This window comes from Triticum dicoccoides, chromosome 2A (genome assembly GCF_002162155.2).
Source record: "Triticum dicoccoides isolate Atlit2015 ecotype Zavitan chromosome 2A, WEW_v2.0, whole genome shotgun sequence".
NCBI classification, from domain to species: Eukaryota; Viridiplantae; Streptophyta; class Magnoliopsida; order Poales; family Poaceae; genus Triticum; species Triticum dicoccoides.
In genome coordinates this window covers 714058784-714071422 of record NC_041382.1, presented here as the reverse complement: position 1 = coordinate 714071422, position 12639 = coordinate 714058784, and positions in this window count along the sequence as shown.

Here is a 12639-nt window from a genome sequence, read left to right as displayed (position 1 = left end):
GCGCCGCCCGCTGTCAAATCGAATACTCCCTCCGTCTAGGTGAGTATTAAGTCATCTTACGAAAACCAAATAGTAAACACATAGGCGTGGTGCATTAACTCTCACGTTTTTTCTTATTTTTTGACATAAATAGAGGAATCAACCAAGAAGAGATGTGGGGCTTGTATGCTTTTAATGACTTGAGACTATCACACATGACATGCAGTAGTGAGTTCGTTGCACAAGAAGAAATACAACCCACGCCAGCACACACGCATCTTATATAGCATCACATCCAATGTCTAGAAAAGATGAATGAGACCAAATAATATCTCATCTAGATGAGTTCTAGCAAAACTGTATTAATAATACTTAGATCCTGCGCCATGTATCCTATATTAGTATCATGTAGTACTTTATTTATTGCCATGTATGACACATAGTAGTACTCAACTCTCTCTCTTTCTCCATTTAATTCTATGACACCTCATCAAAATTGCTAGGGCTAGTACCATTACGACCAGCCTTAGCAAATACTACTAAACATTAAGTTCTCTCGTTTTCCTCTCCACCTTGGTCACCTAGACGGAGGGAGTATACTGCGCGAGCTTTTCCTGCATGGTAGGCGGGGCAGTTCCGCCTAGTCACTTCGACAGAGATGCGAGAAGACGAGGGAGTAGGCTGCTGCAAACGTAGGGCTGTGTGATTTGTCAGCGAGTTACTGCTGGACAGGTGGGGCCCCGTGATTTGACTTGCCATTATCATTTTAACTGCGGCGTTACGACCGGCGTGAGTCTCCCAATTCCTGACCACCTCCATACAGGTGCCTCTCCCAATGCTCCACCATGTAGTAGAGGCTGGCTCTTGCATGAGAGCCCACTTATCCACTTTTTCCTTGCCTCTCTTTCCTCCACATATGCAAAAATGCCATGTAAAGCGCACTATTGTACTTACTTTTACTTGCTCCTACAGATGCTTAAGCTTGCCACATAGGCATAAAGTCTGATGTGGCAAGTTATTCAAGAGGAGAGAGAGACTAGTTTGGTGACCCAAGGAAGAAACGGTGCTAAGCGCGTGTACCTAGGTGAAAAGACAATTTTGAGTCTATAGCTAATTAAATGAAGCAAACTTAGCAACACCATTTCATTGGAAGAGGTCACTCCTTGGCAAATGCAATAAATACTAGTACTCCCTGTGTCCCATAATATAAGAACGTTTTTGGCACTACACTAGTGTTAAAAACGTTCTTATATTATGGGACGAAGGGAGCAAGTAAAAGTAAGTACAATAGTATGAGTGACTAAGTGATGACTATGTATAACATGCCAACATCAGATAGCCTAACACACCGTGTTAAATCTCCAAGGGCGCGACCGCACGAGCGACGCGACGGTCGTGGTAGGCGCGACCATGATACGGGCTGTTGGCAGCCCTTGGATCTGAGATCAAATGGTCGCATGCTAAGTTGTTGAAAATTTGCAGAATAACCCTCTAGGATAGGATATTCACCCATAGGTCTAGAATCACGCCATGCAACCGTTCGATCTCAGATCCAAGGGCTCTTGGAACCCCGTATCATGGGAGAATGGAAAGCCGCTACCCTGCCGTTCGCACGCTCGCAGTTCGCTCCTACTCGTCGCCGCCTGTCGTTCAATACTACGGGCGTTCGCTCCTAGTCGCCCCGTCCATTCACATTATGGCAGTTCCACTAATCCTAACCCTCCTCCCAAATCCATGGTGTCCCAAATCTCCACGATCGGCGGTGAGTACAAGGTTAGAACCATCACCGGCGATGAGTTCGACGTCATCTACACCCGTTCTTCCACGGCGTTGAAAGGATGCCTTTCTCGCTTCAGAAGCATGTTCGAAAACTCAGATGATGAGTGGGTCGCTGGGCTAGATGTTGAGTACACCACAGTCCTGGGACGAGAGAAGGATCTAAAGGACGAAGAGAGGAAGAAGCCCGCCGTGATCCAGGTTTGCGTGCATGACTTATGCTTGGTCTACCACATATGCCATGCCGATGTTGAGTGCCAGGATTTTAAGGACTTCCTCGGGAGCAACCTAGTCAAATTTGGTAACGACAAAGAAGTCCTGCGTCGGACAGGCCTCGTTGTAGGCAACACCTTCGACCTCCAGAAGAATCAGCTGGTGTCCTCTCTTTAGCCTTCAATGTTGACCCTGGCAGGAGCCATGGTTCATCCTTCGTACGGTAAACTGGAGAAACCTCCATACACATTTCATCTTCATGCATGGCAGCGGAATGTACGAGATATAGACCACATCCACTACGCTGCAATGGATGGCTATCTTTGCTCCAATATCTACAAGGGTTGGATGAAGAGTAACAGCCAAAGTGTGCGGTTCAAGCAATGAAGTATCGGCCAAGAGGAAGAGGGACAAGGACGAAGTCGAGGATGTGGACGAGGACTCCGAGTAAGGTGGCAGTGTCGTTGCTCATGGTGGTTCTAATGCAGTGTCTACCGACATAGTTGCAAAGTTTAATTTCAGGTGTGCTTAATTTAATTTGAGGGGTGTGTTGTGCTGAGCCCCCAGCAGAAGTATGGTGGTGTTTGGTTCTCTAGTCCTAGGACTTTTTCTAGTCCCAACTAAAAAGTCCCTATTCCCTAAAAAGTCCCTCTCTGTTTGTTTCTAGAGACTAAGAAGTCCCTAGTCCCTTCCTAGAGGTTATTAAATGACCATGTTGCCCCAAGTATATAGAAAAATAAAAATCAAACAACACCATGGGGTGGCGGGCCAATGGGTGCATGGAGGGGCATTGTTGGAAAAAGTCCCAAAAAGACTCTCCTTGAGAGTCTTCTTCATTTAGTGCCAAATGCCTAATTTAATCCCTAAAAAGTCCCTCCCGTTTGGTAAAAAAGTCTCTAAGAGGGACTTTTTCTAGTCCCTACACAAAAAAGTCCTTGGACAAACACTCCGTAAGTTATGTTTCTTCTTGTTACTTTAACTCTTCAGTACGTACATACTAGTATTTCTTACATTTCATCTTTTAGTTGGTATAGTACTACCACTCATTTCTTCACATTATATACGTACAATATATATGGCCAACCTCATATAGCCAGCAGTTTAGTTGTCAAAGAATTTCAGGGTGCTTAGTTTTATTTGAGGGGTGGGTTGTGAACTTGTGCTGGACACCATTATTGTGACAAGCCTTTTTAATAGTACTATATGCATAATGTGGCGACGAGCGCTCTCTATATGTACCACCTTTTTTTAATTTCAACTTTTTCTCCATGGCGCAATCCATCGATACTACTACTGTCCAAAAGTGGAGTATATACATTTTTTAAAAGGCTAGAGGGCGGGGCAGTCTAGCTCGGTCAGTTTCACGAGAGGCGAGGGCCTTTGTGATTTGACGGCTCATTACTGCTGTCAAATCAAATAGTACTGCGCCGCCCGCTGCACGCCCGGCGCCTCCATTAAACCCCTCCGTTAAACCCGCATGCAAACCGAGAATCCTACTCCGGCCACACGTCCGTTCATGAGCGGCCGGAATTAAACGCAACACCGTCTGAGCTCCTCCCGTCCGCCCTTAGTTTAAACGAGGCCAGACGCCGGCCAAGCTCCTACCATCCGCCCTCTATTTACACGAGGCCAGACAGACAGCGGGCAAGAATCACACCCCTTCGCCGCTCCCCCATCTCCTCCTTCACCATTTTCTCTACTCCTCCGATGGCTTCCGATGTGCCGTTCTCTGGCATATTACCCAGCTGGGTGGCCCACCGAGCCCTCCGGATACGGGCGAGGCCGCTTGGTGCTTCACCAACCTCACTTGGCCCGGCGGAGCCAGTTGCGGCCCCAAGCAGGCGCGTGGTTTAGCAACTCACCGCTCCAGTTCAACTCGATGAGGAGTGGCGAGTTGCTCCATGCCGGCACGGCGGCGAGCACGCCGGTACGGGCGCCGTCGCTGCCGCGTCGTACCGCGCCACCAGTGTCTGCAGTGGCCGCGCCTCCCATGTCTGTGGGCACGCCTCCAATGCCTGCGGCAGCGCCATGCAGGCAGAGACGGAAGCCGGGTGCGTGGAGAGCGACGAGTCGGTGGGCAGCTTCTCCGTGTCCGCCGCCATCATCGAGGATAAGTAGAACACGGAAGGCCGCCGCCACTTGGGACCCATGAAGGCCACCGCCGAGGCGACGACCGCGGATTCAGGTGGTTTCTTTGCTGCTTCATCTCTTCCGAGGACCTTCGTCGACCCCACAAGTGTCTGATGGACATGAGGAAGACAAAGGGATCTGCGGGCGGCCATTTAGAACTAAAATAAGTCTAGATACATCCATTTTCGGATAGAGGGAGTATTAATTATACAAGAGAGCCGGATAGGCAACTCTTAGTTCATGTAAATGTAATGAAATCCATGATGTTTATATGAAGATCCGGCTTTTTTATATGAAATCCTTCATGCTTATATGAAATCAGTCTGTGTTTGCACGAATTTCATCTGGTTGGTTAGAGTTGTAAAAATGTATGCCGCTGGCGTTTGATGTCGTCCTCCGCTTAAAGAAGCGGGAGGAAATTTGCCGGCTACCGTTGGAGATGCTCTTTATGCTGGAAATAATAGAGTGGCATCCAATCCATTTGAGTTAATTGCCTGTATGATTGTCCCTCTATAAAAAGTTAATTGCATGCAGAGTGTACACGTGACTTGCAGGGTGGCTACAGCTTCGTACAGAAAGTTAAAAAGAAACAAGTCCATCCTTAATCTTGCATTCTAAGTACTTTGTGGGTTCCACTGTCAGTACATTGGCGAAAGAAGTATATATCAAATAAGTAGAGTAATATATAATATAAAAATATAAAGTTAAAAGACAGAATACGAACTGATGTCATCGCGTTGTGAGCATCCGGCGCTAACCAGCCCAGCACATTTTTGTTGTAGACCATGCTGGAGATATATCTCCATGTCTACTCTTATATATATTGCATTCGTTCCTAAATATTTATCTTTTTCAGATTTCAAATGGACTACCACATACGGATGTGTATGTAGACATATTTTAGAGTGTAGATTCACTCATTTTGCTCCGTATGTCTTTTCAGGAAGGGGTCAGATTTGTCCTTGATTTATTTAAGAGGTATCCAGATGGCACTGCACCGCCAAGAAAAGAGGGTAACATCAAAATTATGGACTACTTTTTTGAGTATGTTGGTAAGGTCCGGTCATATATAGTCACTTGTTGAAATCTCTAAAAAGACAAATACTCCCTCCGTCCAGAAATACTTGTCATCAAAATGGATAAAACAAAATGTATCTAGACGTATTTTAGTTTTAGATACATCTCTTTCTATCCATTTTGATGACTAGTATTTGTGGACGGAGGGAGTAGAAAAAGAGTTAGTGATGATGGTGTGTGTGCCATCCTGCAATATAGGCCGTCGGATTTATATCTAACGGATAGGAAAGAAACTATGGCAATTTTGCAAAAATGTACCCACACGTCTCTCCACATTCGCAAATAAGGCCTTCCCTCATTCAACTTTTTCTCTCACAAGATAAACTACTCATACAAATGCATCTTGATGTTCCGTGCAACGCACGGGCAGCTAGCTAATTTCTTTTAAAATAGTTGTTGCGATAATTGGGTTGAAGTGATATATTTTGTGTCTGCCCCGAATGATTTCAGATTCACTAGTAGTAACAAAGAAAAAGGTTGCCTTGTTAATTAACAGAAAACAGGGTGAAAACTATCACGTGAGGCCGGTAAAAACAAATCACACTGGGTTCAGCGTCATCGTCACTACAGCTGCGCGCGCACGAGAAGTCTACATATCGAGGGGGCTACCGAGCGAGGCACCAAGACACAATGTTTGAGAGAGAAACCAATTGACGGATTATGATCAGATCGAGTTATCATGCTTCTGTTGTCATTGTTGGGGGGGAGGGAGAGAAAGACGTATTGAGAGTGTGCGCGGTAGGCACAGAGGCGCAACTAGCAAGTGTGTGTGTGTGTGTGTGTGTGTTTGAAAGAGGAGTAGATAGATTATTATCAAGATCGATGTGCCACCCTACTCCTTAGGTGCCGGGTAGTGTGTGTGTGTGTGTATGTTTGAGAGAGAAGCCAATCGATAGATTAGTATCAAGATCGAGGTGTCACCCTACTCCTTCGGTGTTAGGAAGTGTGGGTGTGGGGGGGGGGGGGGCAGTAACACTCACATATCTCTACTCTTATTAAAAAACAGAGTTGGTGATGATGGTGTTCCTGCCATCCTGCAATATAGGCCATCTGATTGATATCCGACGGACAGGAAGGAAACAATGGTAATTTTGCAAAAAGATACCCACACCCCTCTCTGCATTTGCAACTAAGGCATTCCCTCATTCATCCTTTTCTCCCACAAGATAAACTTCTCATAAAAATGCATCTTGATGTTCCGTGCAACGCATGGGCATCTTGCTAGTAGGGAGAAGGAGTTTGTGTGACACATATCTAGCTATATTAAGGGATAGGTAGATAGAATATGTGTGAGAGACATTAGTGGCTGTGGGTGGGCGGAATTAAAGGGGTGGGCGTGTTAGACATAGAGAGTGTGTGTATTTCTATGTGAGAGACTTGTAGGATGGGGTAGAAAGACGAATTTAACCCTGACGGAGGGAGAGAAATACACGAAGTGCGCGTGTGTGATTCTGATGCCCACAGGGAAATGAGATATGTATGCGTGTGAGAGAGATTGCACAATTCATTCACGTATCACTATCTAGCGATCGTGGACGTGCATCGCTTGAACATAAGTCAATATCTACTTCGTATCATGGCCAAAGGCACAATATCGATTCAACGCTATAAAGATTGGACACTCACATATCACATTTTTTTCTATTTAAATAAGCCTTTTTAGTTGTGCATGCCAAAGTTACAGCGATGTTTCTTCAAACAACCAATGTAGCTATCATGAACATGCACCATTGTTACTCTTGCATTCAAATTCATTAGTCTTGGATGATTTAAGTTTCTATTGTGAAGTAATATATATAATATTCATATATGAATTCAACGGGTACGCAATTTATGAAATGGAGGCTATGTAATCATATGAGGTAACACTTTTAAGTAGGTGACTACAATATCCATTTCTTTTTGTGCGCCTCTACACTAACACGTCAATGCATTATGTTTAAAGTAAATAACCAATGGCACTAAATTATCTATTTACACGAGAAATACATAGGCTGAGCGTTTGATCCCTTTTTTTGTGAACGCGCCACTACACCCGTACGATTGGCCGCGCCCGTGTGAACATCCAAGTTATCGGCGCATCATCTCGAGTTATTGTCTTTTTTCTGGGGTGGACTTCACACCAGTTATTAACTGCTGACGCGTGCCCCGTGTACACAGTCTTGCATGACCTTCCCACTAGCACGGTCCAAAATTAGTTGAAACTGGATACGAACGATCCCGCGGGCAGCAAAATCTCCCGCCTCCTTCTAAAATTTCCGCCACCTTAGTCTTTAGCATGCGAAATCCCCCTTTTGTCCTTGGTGCATGGAGACCAACAGTTACAATACCGCCCTCATATACATGATAGGTCGGGGCTGCTTTGGTAACTTCCGGTTCCCCCACTACATGGCACCCCCATTTCCTCTCCCCCTCCCGCAAAAACGACTCACTCCATAGCACCAGAGCATCTTACATCACGCCATCCATACTTCATCGCCCTTTCTCCCCTCCCCTCTCGAAACCCTAGACTGCTCATTCATCGGCGTACCATAGCCCATTCACTGCCAGCGGCGTCCACCTCGCCGGATCTGCTTCTGTGGCCACATCTACCCCTCCCACCTCCCCTAGAAATAAGTAGACTGCTCATCCACCACTGTACCACAGCCAATTCAGTGCCGTCCTTGTCCACGGCGCCGGATCTGCTTCGCCGGTACTCTCGTCAACCGCCGCGGATCTGCAGCGGCTCATTCGTACTCCCCACCGGAGACGCTTCGTCCACACCCCTGGAGCCACCCCACCGACGCCCCCGTCGACGGCCTATGATCCTCTTTGCCGACACCTTCCTCAACCCTACCGGAGCCGCTTGGCCGACACCTTCCTCAACCCTACCGGAGTAGCTTCGCCTATACCATTCTCAACCCTACTAGGGCCGCTTTGCCAACTCACAAGTCCACGGCCTCAGATCCGCTTCCTCGCACCCTCATCCAACCTACCAGAGCAGCTTCTGACGCCCCATCCACGGCCGCAGATCCGCATCGTCGACACCACCCTTAACCCAACCACCGGAGCAGCTTCTGACCCCCCGTCCACGGCCGCAGATCCGCATCGTCGACACCATCCTTAACCCAACCACCGTAGCAGCTTCACCTACGCCCTCGTCCACGGCCATAGATCTGCTTCGCCCACACCGTAGTCCACCCTACCGGAGCCGCTCCACAAACACCCTACTCGACGGTTCTAGATCTCCTTACTGGACCCCGACAGCCAGCGCAGCGTCATCACCCTCAATGTTTCTAACCTGATTCCCACAGTCAGGAGAGATGCCAAGCACCCGCCACGGCCTAGGTACTTGTCACCTTTAAACCCGTCCAGCATCACCTGCCCGATGTACTTCAAATATACTAACCAGTCACTGTTACCTGTTATGCAGCTGGCAAAAACTACAAGGACGATGTTTCTTCTGGATCTAACAGCTTGGCCAACCAAGATCCTGGACTGAGGCATTGCTATGATCTTGTAAGCGTCTCTCTCTCTCTATCTCTCTCTTGTATTGTTCTGTGCCTGCCAGCGTGCTTTGCTAGGATTTTCGACCAGTAATCCCTTTGTGCAGACAACGATTTCTACTACTGGCTGCTAAATTAGATATGTAGATGTCATACATGATACTACCTCGTACCTCTGTTCCTAAATATAAGTCTTTCTAGAGATTCCACTATAGGCTACATACGGAGCAAAATGAGTGAATCTACACTCGAAAATGCATCTATATACATCTGTATGTGGTCCATACTGGAATCTCTACAAAGACATATATTTAGGAACAGGGGCAGTACATTACACAAAATCGTAGGTGGCATGTAGGAATTACAGTGCACTACATTAGGCTCCCTTAGAGTGCCTGTTAGTCCAGCATACAGAGTCATGGCTAGTTTATGGTACGCACACAATTGTTAATTGGTGGTTTAAATATGCGCAAGCTATATGCAATGTAGTATCATGTAGAGATGTCTGAAATTAGCCATGTCAACTTGTAGATAGGGTTACATAATGAAAAAGTACAAGATGTATGTGGCAATTTCATGGAACATCGCAAAAAAGGAGAGGCAGCGGTGAGCCTATACAGTGTGCTATGGTACGTCACTCCTCCATTGCAATCATCGTGACATGTTATTTGTATGCCAGTTCTATTAGCCAAGTATCTTAGGGACAGTTATTTTGAGTTATCCTAAGAAAATAAGCACCTGTGAATATAAGCTCCATGTAATAAGCCAACCAGTTCTTTTCATTGCGTTTTCAGCTTATCTTTGGTATGATCAGTGGAAAGTCTAGATTGCATTATATTTTTTTCATTTTGCTGCCCATATGGAAATTAATTTGACTTGCAAACATCACAAATTGAACCCAGTGCAATAATTAATATGATAGGAAAACAGACCATCACTATTTGCTCAAAATGCAAATACAAAGATACCATCTACTTGGCACAATCTACTTTGGTCAATGCTTTCCATAGAGATCCCATTGCCTAATTTAAACGAAGAATGCATGACCCACATTTAAATGAAGAACAATTATTTATTGAAATTTGATGGTCCAAGTGGCTGGTTATTATCGTATAGCAGCACCATCTGAAAGCATCATATAGCAGCAGCAGCTCATAGCAACTCATCATACAGCAGCAGCAGTCTGCAATTCATCATATACCAGCAGTAGCTCATAGCAATTCATCATATAGCAGCAGCAGGAGCAGCTCATAGCAATTCATCATATAGCAGCAGCAGGAGTAGCTCATAGCAATTCATCATATAGCAGGAGCAGGAGCAGCTCATAGCAATTCATCATATAGCAGCAGCAGGAGCAGCTCATAGCAATTCATCATATAGCAGCAGTAGGAGCAGCTTGTAGCAACTCATCATATAGCAGCAGCAGGAGCAGCTTGTAGCAACTCATCATATAGCAGCAGCAGCTCATAGCAATTCATCATATAGCAGCAGCAGCAGCTCATAGCAACTCATCATACAGCAGCAGCAGCTCATAGAAATTCATCATATAGCAGCAGCAGGAGCACCTCATAGCAATGCATCATATAGTAGCGGCAGAAGCAGCTCATAGCAATTCATCGTATAGTGGATCAGAATGAATATTTCGCAAAAAACCAGAGGAGATCCTCACCTTGTTGGATGAACTCATCCTTCAACAGTACCTCAAGGCCATGGCCTGGGAGGAGGGGAGGGCGAATAAGGTGCCTTCTGCCGCAGTGTGGCATCAGCCGTAGTTGTGCAGCGCCCGCCGGAGTAGTGCGTTGGATGAACCACAGTGGAGCAGCTGCTGGAGACCATGAGAATGAGGGGCGACGCCAGAGGGAGGAGAAGCCAGGGAGATTTGCCCCTACCCGCCGGCCATGTAGCCTAGCTGGACATAGCATCGTCGAGGACAAGGCCAGATGGGACCAGTGGCAATGGCTCACTAGAGGAACCCTAGTGCTGCAGGCAGGGGATCAAGGTAGAGGGAAAGGGGAGAGCAGATGCAAGCGGGCAGGTCAATGAATGCTTGCGTTTTTGTTTTTACTTGAGGGTCAGGTGTGAGACGGGTGTCAGCAGTTGCATTTTGAGTGTAATATAGGCAGACAACAGAGTCATTTCACTATTCCCCTTCCCTTCAATTTTTAGTGAGGTTCTACCCGAAACACCCCCCCTCCAAAGCGAAATTAGTTAAGCCCAAGCCCATAACTCAAAAATGACTTCTTTACATCTCTTATGGCTTATTTTGATAATATGCCCTGAAAAGGCGGAATCGCACTGGCCCTTAACCTGCAATTCAATTGTGCATGCAATGATGAATCACTCCTGCCTGCTATCTGTACATTTAGGCATCATCATACATGGCATAACCTAATACATGTGCATTCCATTGTAGAATCTGGAATATGCAATGTTTATGTTAGTTCATACGTTGCACATGATGTTTAAATGCCCCTTAAATCTGGTCAGTCAAGTGATGGTCTTTAAGCCTCCTTCTTTGCTTCTTTTCTTCATATGTAAGATTTTCTCACACTTCTGTTCGATTGCTTGTTTGCAACAGCCAGCCATACTAGGACTGTTTGCTTTGATTACTTGCTGTTCTTGACCTAACACTCTAACAGAGCTTGTCAATGATTTAAACACTAAGGGCTGCTGTAGTGGGGCCTTGTCTAACTCATAGGTGACATAAAGGTTTGGCTATACACTACAGTAGGCTCTCCAAGAGTACCTGGAGATCCAGTTCGAAGGTATGCCTAGTTTTTACATAGTGCAGACATAGTAAATGCTCATTTCATTGTGTGCAAGTGCAAGAGATGCGGCATGTTTCATTATGTGGTGTTTTTTTGTTATAATCTCATCCTTTTGTGTTCACAGACTGGAAAGTATGCATATTTATCTTCCAAGGAGACGAGTAACTAGTTTGTGTCACCTTGCAGAGGGGGTGCAATGAAGATAAGATTGAGGATTTCCAAGTACAAGATGTTAGGAAGGAGCCTTGCAAGAGAAGTAGGAGCTGCGCTGAGCCTCTTCAACTTGCTAAGGTAAGTCACTATATGCAACTCAATAGTTCAATTCCTTGTTTGTTTCACGCATAGTTAATTTTCTCTTTTCAATTGCTTTATTTGTCCTCAGTTAATGAGATGCCCAAATAATCATGCCTGACGTTCGTTACTTGTATCACTATTAGTTGACATAATTAATGGCCTTACCATTTAATTACTCTGCCGAAGTGTGCCTGAAGCTTTGAAGTCTATTAACCAACTATTATTGCATGAGGCTCACAATCTAGTTTATACTATGCTAATGATTGCATAGTTTTGCCTGCTGTAGTATGTTTGTATGAAACCCTCTGTTGTTCATTATGCTCCCTAAGACTTTAATTGAGGCACAGAATGCCCAACTACTTTCTTACTTATACGCAACGTGCTGTCTAAATTTGTAACTTGTCTGTGTTTTCGATTGGGCCCCAACATCATGCTCCTCTGGTGAGCTAAGAGGGATTTCTGCATGCAGGCTGCACAGACAATATTTTTTATAATTTTTAAAATATCACCTGCTTATGCTTCATGACGTGTAACATTCTTTTAATGTGACGTGTAACATTATTGTTAGTCATGTTTTGCCATGTAGTACAAAATAGTGTCTTGTTCGCTTCACTGTTGTAACTATATTTTTGCCGTAGTCATGTGTACTTACAGAAACATTTCAGGATGAAGTGACATCAACACAAAGATCTGCGAGCAGTGCGGCATGGCCGTTACCGAATGATTATGGATTGGAATTGGAATGTGCTGATGTTCTCGAGCATCAACTAGAGGTGGCAAGACAACGTGTACATGATTGTCAACGTATAATCAACAAGTTGAGAGTGGACATGCAGGTATTAGATGCAGGAGTAAAAAAATGAAACAAGACACTGAGGTAACCATGAAGGAATTGGAGATTTTGCAGACTAAAATTT